Source organism: Lepidochelys olivacea (assembly GCF_965140295.1).
Source record: "Lepidochelys olivacea isolate rLepOli2 genome assembly, chromosome: 9".
Taxonomy (NCBI): domain Eukaryota; kingdom Metazoa; phylum Chordata; order Testudines; family Cheloniidae; genus Lepidochelys; species Lepidochelys olivacea.
The window spans coordinates 83,028,905-83,041,192 of NC_140419.1; positions in this window are offsets into that span (position 1 = coordinate 83,028,905).

Here is a 12,288-nt window from a genome sequence, read left to right on the forward strand (position 1 = left end):
TTTGATAAAAAATGTTGAGTTTGTATATTTCTGTTCAGTGTTTTGCCTGATCACCATCTCTTCCAGCCCAAGCTACCAAAGCACTAAGGCAACTTGCCCCAGGAACAAGAACATTCCATTCCTGCTTCAGAAATTTGCTCCAAAACTTCACTATTTGGTTATAATTAAGATTTCTTTAAATCAGCCTATTTCTCTCTCCATTACTATTTGTGTTACTTGTCTAACAGTCACAGATAAGCTAAATAAATTAATCTGTTGAGGATAGTGTTTTCTTGACTAATAAATTCACTAGATGTTGATCTTCCCACTGAATTAGGCCCCAGTTCGGGAAGACACAAACACATACTTACATCCATCGCTATTCAGGAAGCGCATAAGCCTGGTATGTTTTCCTGAATTGGGACCTTTGTACTGAACCAACACTGGAGTGTGGCCTTGTGGACACTGTGGTATTGGAGTTCCATCTTCTGATGGAATGATCCTAAAGCACTTTTCACAAGCATTTTAGGCCATTTCCAGTATGCACATTCAAATTCTGCCTTCCTAACCTCATCCTGTAGTTTTACCTTCCTAGATTTCATTTCAACTTGTTATACTAAACATTTCACTACTATTGTTGAGCACTATTAAAAGGCTCATTTAATTTCAGAGGTGGTTGCTCTTTGGTGGTAGGGAAAATGAATCCTGTATATATGTTTCTAAAATTTTCAAAGTACTGTGCGTTGCTTTGGAATGAAAGGCACAAGATGAAGATATTTTGTTACAAATAATAATCGATTTTTAATTATTCCTGTTGCCTCTCATTTCTTATGCTTCTTTTTTAGCTAGTCTGACTAAGCAGGTATTAGATGCGGATACCGTAGAATTATCCAAAACATCTATATGACTGGTAACAAAAGAGCAAGCAGCAGCCAACTGGCCATTACACATACATTCTTCTTCTACTATGTCCTTTTCAAAAAAATTTACTCTTTGCCTTATGATCTAACTAGATCAAGTTTCAGGTCCAATGTATTTTCAGAACATGAGGTGGAAACACTGATCTAAATTCATCTGTTGCTCTGTATATTTCAAAGTTCCGATTTCCACAAAGGATTTACATTAGCTGGAGCAATGAATTTGTTTGGTCATCCTAGAGAAATAAGTAATTTTCTAAATGTGTAGATATAAGCCTCCAAAATATCCAAAGGATAGCTTGGTCTCAGGAAGTGACATAGGGCAGGACCACAATAAAAGAAATCAAATATATATTGATCCAAGGTTTGGGGCTTTAATGATAATGAGTATTTACAGTCCTTTGCAAATGAGGATCTCAAAGCACTTTGTAAATATTAATTCTTAGAATAGCCTTTGCAGTATATAAATATCAACCTCTTTTACAGATTAGAAAAACAAAATACAGGGAGGATAAATGGCTTGAACAAACCACACAATGTTAGGAGCAGAGTAAGCAATAGAACTCAGATCTCCTAACTGCCAGTACCTTGATCTAAATACCATACCTAGCTCCCTGTCATATATACATTATGTAAGTTGTGACTAGGTTTTGTTAGGTTAACCTCCTCTCCCTAGGCTGCTGCTGAGTCTAGGAATACAAATGAACATCCAAAATCTTGAAACTATCTTAATTTATTTAAAAAGTTACTGTGTGAGAATGAACGCAAATTGCTCAGAAAAGTGAAACAGTTGCTATACAGCACAAATGACAAAATGATATCACAAACAAAATCTATAGTGCTTGTACCCAAAAGTTCACTTTAAATCCACTATTTCACATCTGGTAACAAACAGATTTTTAGTGCTGGTTTATCCCCCATTTTTGTCTTTATGCTTCAACCAACTGTACATGCTTGAAGTGGAGAAACACATTGAGGATTACTGAGCCACTAGAAGAAAAGGAGTACTTGTGGCACCTTAGAGACTAACAAATTTATTTGAGCATAAGCTCTCGTGAGCTACAGCTCACCAATGAAGTGAGCTGTGGCTCATGAAAACTTATGGTCAAATAAATTTGTTAGTCTCTAAGGTGCCACAAGTACTCCTTTTCTTTTTGCGAATACAGACTAACACGGCTGCTACTCTGAAACCTGAGCCACTAGAGTACAAGTTCATACCCAGAGGCACAATTGATGATGATACCTCTAACTGAATAATCTGTAAAAGGTGTGGGAAGGCTACAGTGCTGGTGCTCAGTGTCTAGGCCTGTGTATCTCTCTTGCCAGAAAAGAGAAGACCTTCAGTAAAAGCTTTAGAAGGTCATAATAATTCAAAGCTGTGCTTGAGTTAGTTATACCTGTATGAGTTCTATAACAATAACTGAGAAGCAACATAATCCATGAGCTGAAACATCTGTTCCAAGGCCTCTTGGTAAGCATGTTTTTCTGGAATATCCCCTTAGAAATGTTTTCTTAAAGTTTGTTAAAACAAGTCAGGTCTGCCCACCCTCGTATGTCTTGTTTGATTGGTTTCTTTCCAAGTATGACATGATCCCTGTCCATATGGTTTAAATTAGGGTGAGGCACTTTGCAATGCTGTGACAAAAAAGGGTAAGTCATAACAAAATCAACCAACTGCATTAGCATGTTTAGCAATACCACAGATATGATTGCTTAATTCTACAAATTGGAGCCACATGAAGAAAAACCACAGATCAGACCCTGCAATGGCTTGTGAAATATTTCCCACACCATGTGAGCAACATTCATCACATTCCTTTGCCTTTCACTGATGTTATCCTTTGACTCTCCAGTCCTTTAAGTGTTAATTTATGTTCCAAATTCTTAAACATCTTTGATACTGCCGCTTAGTCAATGAAATGTTAAATGTTTTGGCAGAAGCCAAATGTGTTTAGGCTGCTTTCCTCTGCTAATTACACTTCAGGCTACCTAAGCTTTCATGTCTCAAGTTCTGAAACCATTATGTAATTTATTGTTGTCATTTACAGATGACTCAACATTCACATACATTGAAGAGACTGTAATTAAGAAATTTTACAGCTTAGGCAATTCAGGAATTAAAACATCTAATGGACTGAATATCTTCTATTGACATCAATGGTAGTAACTGCGGAGTCCTTCAAGAACATGGTTATTACAACAAACTGTGGGTCTTATTCACAAATGGGTGAATCTTGGTCCCATTTCAATCAATGGGAAAACGTGACTTCAGTGTCCAAAAAGGGAACACAACTTACTCAGACACACACAGGTCCATAAAAAGAATTTCTCAGAATGAAGGGGACATCCTGAATATTTGGTCCACAGATGTCTATGAAAAGGTGGTTCTGAGGTTAGTCTGGGAGACTTTGGTATAAATGAATAAATTATTAGCATCTACTGTGGGAGGGGAGCTCTTGGGTGTGTCATCAGAGAATCGTGTGACCACATTCCGGAAGTGATGACAGCTCATATATTTTGAACAAGCACAATGGAATGAACTGAATACATTGTCACAAGGCAGCTCAGAAACCTGTCAATAGGTTTAACCCAGTGGTTCTCAAACTTTTGTACTGGTGACCCCTTTCACACAGCAAGCCTCTGAGACACCCCACCCCATAAATTAAAAACACTTTTTTATATATTTAACACCATTATAAATGCTGGAGGCAAAACGGGGTTTGGGTGGAGGCTGAAAGCTTGCAAGCCCCCATGTAATAACCTTACGACCCCCTGAGCGGTCCGGACCCCCAGTTTGAGAACCCCTGGTTTAACAACATCACAGACCCAGAGTCCATTTTTACATTGCCAGCAGAATTCCATGCAGACTTTTCTATGAGGCCAGATACAAGTGCTGGAAAGGATCTTTACAGCGTGGCATTGTTGCTGCCCTCAGAGAAAGAATAGTATGATGAGCTGGGAGAAGCAGAAAATGACCATAGCCTGTCTAGTGGATAAAAAATGCGTGTAAACTATTTTTAGATAAAAGCATTCTGCTCACATTAAGCTCAGAACCAAATTTCAAAAGCAAGAATAAGTTGAGGGAAAATATGCAAAAATATTTTAGGAAAAAAATGTTTATAAGCAGAATTTTAAGCTTGTACCTACTGGAGTAAAAAAACAACATTAGGAGCCTGCTTCCACTCCCACTGAAGTTGATGGGCTTTTGCCAACACTTTTAACAATACCAGGATTGGGTGCTATGAGGCAAATTCAGAGGTGATGTAAATTGCAGTGTGAACAACATATTGGTTAGTGGGAATAAGTAAATGCAAGTGAGTGTAATTCACATGCACAGGGTGTTGTTTTAGCAAGGTCCATCTTCCTCTAACACTTTCTTGTTGGCTGCTTTATCTGCTACAGCCTTGCCCTTCTGCATGTACCTCTGAATATGGCTCAGCGCCTGTACTTTATTCCAGTGGCTCTCAACCTTTCCAGACTACTGTACCCCTTTCAGGAGTCTGATTTGTCCTGTGTACCCCAAAGTTTCACCTCACTTAAAAACTACTCACTCACAAATTTGGACATAAAAATACAAAAGTGTCACAGCACACTGCTACCCAAAAATGGCTGACTTTCTCATTTTTACCATATAATTATAAAATAAATCAATTGGAATATAAATATTGTACTTACATTTCAGTGTACAGTGTATAGAGCAGTATAAACAAGCCATTGTCTGTATGAAATTTTAGTTTGTACTGACTTTGCTAGTGCTTTTTATGTAGTCTGTTGTAAAACTAGGCAAGTATCTAGATGAGTTGATGTACATCCTGGAAGACCTATGAGTATGCCCAGAGGTACATGCACGCCTGATTGAGAACCACTACTTTATACAGTAAAGCTTACCTGTGATCTTCAGGTGGAGAACAGGACACAGGGAGTGAAAAGGGAGACTGAAGTAAGTAAACCAAAGCTTACGGAGATTGGCATCTCCCAAGAGTTCTAGTCCTGGGAGCCAGAAGAAGGCGAAAAACAATTTTATTTTTTGAGAACCCAAATTTAAAATCAATTGGCTTAGCTAGAAAACATGTTCTTGTTGCATTCTGATGAGTTCTTTCTTTCTTTTAAATGGAAAGAAAATGGTGGCTGCACTACTTGCCTGGAACTATGATATCGCTCTCACTAAAAAAGGTGATAAAGTGGCACAATAAAAGCTGAGACATGGGGAGACAAAGGGCTGGAAAGCTGCATGTTGTGTAATAGGAGTATGTCATTATTGCTAGGCAGATATTACATTTGCTTATAGAATTTTTATTTTAAATAAGAAATGCTAAATTTTATAGAGTTCTCTGTTTATGAACAACACACTTATTAATTCCGATTTGTCAAGCAATCATGTCATGCCAACCTAATTTCTTTCTTTGACAGGGTTGCTGGCCTACTGGATCGGAGGGGCAGGGGTGAGGGGGAAGCTGTAGCTGTGCTATCCCTTGATTTTAGTAAGGCTTTTGATACAGTCCAACACTCTCATAAGGAAGCTATAGTGGAGTCCCACAGGGATCTGTCCTGGGTCTGGTACGATACAATATTTTCATTAATGACTTGAATGGAGAGTATGCTTATGAAATTTGCAGAGGATACCATGCTAGGAGGGGTTGCTAGCATCTTGGAGGACAGGATTCAAAATGACCTTCACAAATTGGAGAATTGGTCTGAAACCAAAAAGATAAAATTAAATAAAGACAAGTGCAAAGTACTATACTTAGGCGGAAAAATCAAACACACAACTACAAAATGGAAAATAACTGGCTAGGCAGTAGTCTGCTGAAAAAGATCTGGAGGTTACAGTGGATCACAAATTGAATATGAGTCAACAATATGATGCAATTGCAAAAAAGGCTAATATAATTCTGAGGTATATTAACAGGAACGCTGTATGTAAGACACAAGAGGTATTTGTCTTGATCTACTTGGCACTGGTGAGGTCTCAGATGGAGTACTGTGTCCAATCCAGGGTACCACTTTAGGAAAGATGCTGTCAAATTGGAGAGAGTCCAGAGAACAACAAAAATGATAAAAGGTTTAGAAAACCCGACCTATGAGGAAAGATTAAAAAACTGGGCATGCTTAGTGTTGAAAAAAAAAAAAGAAGACAGAATGGGAACTTCATAATCTCCAAATATGTTAAAGGCTGTTATAATGAGGTCAGTGATCAACTGTTCTCCATGTCCACTAAAGGCAGGCAAGAAGTAATAGGCTTAATCTGCAGCAAGGGAGATTCAAATTAGATATTAGCAAAACTGTCTAAGGATAGTTTCTAACTAACTTTCTAAGGACAGTTAAGCACTGAAATAGGCTTCCAAAAGAGGCTGGAGGATTTTAAGAACAGGTTAGACAAACACCTGTCAGGGATGTTCTAAATTTACTTGGTCCTGACTGAGTGCAGGAGACTGGACTAGATGACTTCTCAAGGACCCTTCCAGTCCTACATTTCTATCATTAAAAGATGTGATTGGCTCATCTTACATAAGATTTTCCTCACAAAAAGTAAGTAAATGGATAGAGGTTTCCTGGAGGGATGCCTGCAAGACAGTCTGTGAATATACTGTGCCCATGACTGCTGTATCTGAGTACCAACTGGAAGAGGTAAGCAGTTAAACATACATCTATTTTGGTATTCAATGTTAGTATGTTACAAACCTAACTTATACTTGGGAGGGATGGAAATGGGGTCTTGCAGGGAAAGCAATGAACAGGAGGGTGTAAAATAAAGCAGCCCTTCTACCACACAGCATTACTTTAATTTGTATGCACACCCTTCACACCATTCCTAGATGTTTAACCCTGAAGTTACTTTATTCATATCCATACCAGACACAACTTTCAGCCTTGAAGTCAATGGGAGTTATGCCTGTTTATTTTGAGGCTGAATTTGGTGTCAGTTACTTATTTTACATACCTACTGAATTCCCAATTGGTGCAAGCTACCCTACTTTGTCACTGTGACATTACACATATTTAAAAAGGACAATAGAACTTTGAAGATACTAATCTCCCACCTTCCTGAGGAGCTTCCTGGGATGTTTCTTTGACACTGCAGAGTCATCTGATGATGTCATCTGGTACAGCGTACCACCTTGGATACTGCTGGTATTTTTCCACTGGAAACAAAGGGTTCCCACTTTATGCAAATTTAAGGCTGGGGAGTAAATCAATCAGGGCTCTCCTCCATTGCCTGCCCAGGAAGAAAGACTGCTAAAACACCTGAAGAGAAAGGCAGGGTTGAGTCCAGGCTGAGGCAGGGGTTCCAGTCTGTAAAGAGAAATAACTGGAACTCTAAGCTACTTAAACTCTGCAACTTGCCTAAAGCAACATTTAGGGTGAGAAATTACATTTTGTAACCTATTTCTTGAGTGTATTAAGCTTAATTTGTGTGTTTTGTTTTATTTGTTCAGTAATCTGCTTTGTTCTGTTTGCTATCCCATATAATTACTTAAATTTTACCTTTTGTAGTTAATAAACTTATTTCTTGTTTATAACATAACCCAGTTTGTGCAATTCATATCTGTGGGGGCAAGAAACTGTGCATATCTTTTTTTGCATTGAGAGAGAGGACAATTTTTATGAGCTTGCGCTATGCAGATTTTTCTATACCGTGCAAGACAATAGTATTTTGGGTTTACTCCCCAAAGGGGATGTGCATGTGAGTGCTGGGTGAATCCCTGAGTTGATTCTATGAGCTGGATTAAGGTTATGAGAGGCCTAAGGCTAATGGGAGGGAAGGGCCTAAATATTTATTATGTCAGGGATCGGCAACCTTTGGCCTGTGGCCCACCAGAATAAGCTCCCTGGCGGGCCGGGCTGGTTTGTTTATAGATTCATAGATATCAAGATCAGAAGGGACCAACATGATCATCCAGTCCAACCTCCTACACAATGCAGGCCACAGAATCTCACCCACCCATTCCTGAGATAAACCTCTCACCTATGTCTGAGCTATTGAAGTCCTCAAATTATGGTTTAAAGACTTCAAGGAGCAGAGAATCCTCCAGCAAGTGACCAGTGCCCCATGCTACAGAGCAAGGCGAAAAACCTCCAGGGCCTCTTCCAATCTGCCCTGGAGGAAAATTCCTTCCTGACCCCAAATATGGCAATCAGCTGAACCCTGAGCATATGGGCAAGATTCACCAGCCAGATACCCAGGAAAGAATTCTCTGTAGTAACTCAGATTCCACCCCATCTAACATCCCATCACAGGCCATTGGGCCTATTTACCATGAATAGTTAAAGATCAATTAATTACCAAAATCATGTTATCCCATCATACCATCTTCTCCATAAACTTATCTAGTTTAATCTTAAAGCCAGATAGGTCTTTTGCCCCCACTGCTTTCCTTAGAAGGCTATTCCAAAACTTCACTCCTCTGATGGTTAGAAACTTTCATCTAATTTCAAGTCTAAACTTCCCGATGACCAGTTTATATCCATTTGTTCTTGTGTCCACATTGGTACTGAGCTTAAATAATTCTTCTCCCTCTCCGGTATTTATCCCTCTGACATATTTATAGAGAGCAATTATATCTCCCCTCAACCTTCTTTTGGTTAGGCTAAACAAGCCAAGCTCCTTGAGTCTCCTTTCATAAGACAGGTTTTCCATTCCTTGGATCATCCTAGTAGCCCTTCTCTGTACCTTTTGCAGTTTGAATTCATCCTTCTTAAACATGGGAGACCAGAACTGTACACAGTATTCCAGGTGAGGTCTCACCAGTGCCTTGTATAACGGTACTAAAACCTCCTTAGCTCTACTGGAAATACCTCACCTGATGCATCCCAAGACCGCATTAGCTTTTTTCACAGCCATATCACATTGGCGGCTCATAGTCATCCTGCAATCAACCAATACTCCAAGGTCCTTCCCCTCCTCTGTTACTTCTAATTGATGCGTCCCCAGTTTATAACTAAAATTCTTATTAATCCCTAAATGCATGACCTTACACTTCTCACTATTAAATTTCATCCTATTACTATTACTCCAGTTTACAAGGTCATCCAGATCTTCCTGTATGATATCCCTGTCTCTCTAAATTGGCAATACCTCCCAGCTTTGTATCATCCACAAACTTTATTAGCACATACCCACTTTTTGTGCCGAGCTCAGTTTACTTGCTGTGTCTGCAGGTTTGGCCAATTGCGGCTCTCACTGGCCGCGGTTCACCGCTCCAGGCCAATGGGGTCTGCGGGAAGCGGCAGCCAGCACATCCCTCGTCCCGTGAGAGGTCATCTGGTCTGCACTCATGGCAGGACTAAGTATTCTGTTCTAGAATGAGTGATCAGCAGTTCTGACATGAGGTTTTTAAGCATGAGTTCTGTGTGCACCATCCCCTATGGTTTGCATTTGTTTGTTTTAAGCATTCTGTAAGAAAAAGGTAACAGCTAGAAGTGACACAGATCTTTAGATGGGTGCCCAGTCATAATCTTTAGGACTTCTGTACTATGTTAGCTGTTCAAAATCACTGTACAAACATTAAACAAACATAATCTAAAGCCTTTCAGCTTTTGAATGACTAGGAGTTGACCAAACAGAGCTATTCCCTGTTGTGTTCTCTGCCCCCCTGAACAAAAAGACTTCATTGAAAATCAGCATCTTTAAAGAACCATTAAGTATCTTTCAAAAGAACAGTCCAACCAAGGCTGCTGTAGTGACACCCTTGTTACATAAAGTCTGGTGTTTGTTTAAGGCTGGTGTAGAATGAAGGGAGTGGTTCCTATTTCATTTGCATGTGTAAATCAAGCAGACCTTGCTTATTATTTTCCTTAAAGTGCTCAGAGTTTAAGGGAGGAAAGTGAATGAGATTCTGCTTACATGAGGTGTGAAAAAGCAGAAGGAACCAAAATCTATTCTTGTGCAAAAATCTGTTCTCCCTGAAGTCAATAAGGCTACACAGGTGTAACTGTCAGCAGGAATTGGCCTATGTTCTCCTTCCCTTCTGGAATCACACACATTCCATGCTTACCCAATATTTTCCACTTGGGAAAGAACTTAGTTTGAGTTGGGGCAGAAGAATGAGGACTAACTTCAGGTTTATTTAGCTTTACGTTTTTGGAATGAAATTAAAAAAAGAAATCAAATGTGAGGTACTTTTATGATGGATTGAACTGCTGGAGAACCAGCAAAAGGACAGAACCTGCCTTTAGCCTATTCAGCCAGTCTTTCTATCATAGCCTGCTAAGAAGTGGATTTAAAATCCTTGAGGGAAATGGGAGGGAAAAACCTAAAATAGTGTGTGTGGAGCTTCCTCCAGTGCTTTTGCAACCCTTAAAAGTACAAAGATGCGTTGGTCTGTGGAACTAGGCTGAGCATAAGGAAAGAACTTGGTTGCCCAGTACAGAAAAATACATCAAAGAAAAAAATTGGATTTCTTTGATTTTTAATACAGTTCAATACAATATTGACCACAGTGCATTATAAATCTGTTGGTTGTGAAACCCAGTACGTTGCTCCTCTAGTTACAGGGAAAACAGTGCCAGATGGCTTCGGAAAAAGAGGGGAAATTATGTAAAATAAAGCAATGAAAATGATATACATGTAAAATTGGGTTTGCTTGGTTCCCCCAACTCCCTTTCAACTGCTACCCTGAAGTTCACCTGCAATGAGAGTCTTACTATAATAGAAGGGACAAAAAGAGAGTGTTATGGGTAACCAGCATTATGCTTAAAGTTGTACCATGCTATCTGCAAGCAATTCTGTGATGGAGATGTGACAGACACGCCAATCCCCTAGATGACATGGTGCTACTTGTTGATTGCTTTTGCAAGCAGTCACTTTTAAACATATCTTCTACACATGGATAGGTTATTTCAAACCTTGCTGCACCACGGAGTTGACATAATCTCTAGGATAATTTAGCACATCTTTTTTTAAAATTAGGGGTAGATGAACTGATTCAGAAAAATAAAAACTGAAGGGAACCTGCATTCAAACAACCAACCAAACCTGCACTAAATATTTGTTGAAAAGTTTTAAAAAAATACTTTAAAATATTTGTTTCATCCCCCTCCCCCATTGCTGACTGGATATGGAGGTACTGAAATAACATGCGTGAGGGAAAGGGGGATGTGGACCGGGAGCAGATGAATGACCGTGTATGGTCACCTGGTCCAAGCACAGGTCTAGGAACCAGGAATTCCCAATTTCTAATTTGAGTGCTAACAATGACTAACACTGTGGCCTTGGGCATATTGCATAACCTATCTGCTTCAATGTTCTCTTCTGTAAAATGGATAATTCGTACCTATCTCACATAGGCATTGCAAGGATTAATTAGTAAAGGCTGAATTGTCCCTGGCACTTGTGGGAGTACACAAGCAAATCTGCAGCAGATGCAAGAAGTCTTCTTCTTGTAAGCCATCCCAGACAAGAACCAGGCACAATTGTAGTTCCTGCCCTTCCCACTAGGGCACTAGCTAGTCACCCCAAATGAGCAGGGTAGGCAGCAAGCCCATGCCCTTCAATCCCCCTTCACTCACCTATGTGTTAGACAGCCTAGGTGGCTGCAGAGGAGAGTACACACTGCACTCTCTTGAGGGGTGGTGCAGATACATGCTTGCCCTGTGCATGGGAGACCTCTGGAAAGCAATGTGGGCTTCACATGACCATCAGCTATCCTACTCTTTGTATTATGCAGCAAAAATCACTATGGCTGACAGGAAGCCTATGATGAAGCAGATGGTCTGAAATACTGACCTGGTTTCACTCCTATAATCAGTGCAAATATCTATTATTCACCGATTCATAACAAGATGGCTATGTAATTATTAGTCTTTTTCTTAGTGTGCCAGATACCCATTCTTGTAAGTTGGCATAACCCCATTGATTTCAATGGAGTTATAATGATTTACAGGTCCAGAGGACTTGACCCCTATCTTCAAATGTATGAGGACGAACTTCCCCAGAAGTTTTACAGTAAATTGGGGTTCATTACAGAATTCCTTTTCTTATTTACAGTACAAGAAATACAGATCAGTTAAATAACAGCATAACCTATAACATAAGATATTCCCTTCTGCAGGACTGCAGTCCCAGTTAAATTGAACCTAGTCTGTCCCACGTTCAAGATTTAAACAAAAGAAACATTATTGTTCAGCTGAAACCTAGTTAGACATTCACAGACTCTATTACAAGCAAACCTCCTTAAGATTCAGTAGCAATCAAGATGGATTTGACCTTTTCACATGTTTGCTACAACGGTTCTCTGGAAATTTTAATTAAACATAGCATGCATAAATTGAACATGCCTCTTTCCCACTGTAAACCGGTGATGGATTCTCCCAAGAGAATGAACTATTTCTTTTACAGAAATGTTGTTTTTATTTTATCATTGGTTATGACGTAAAGCCTCCAGAAAACATA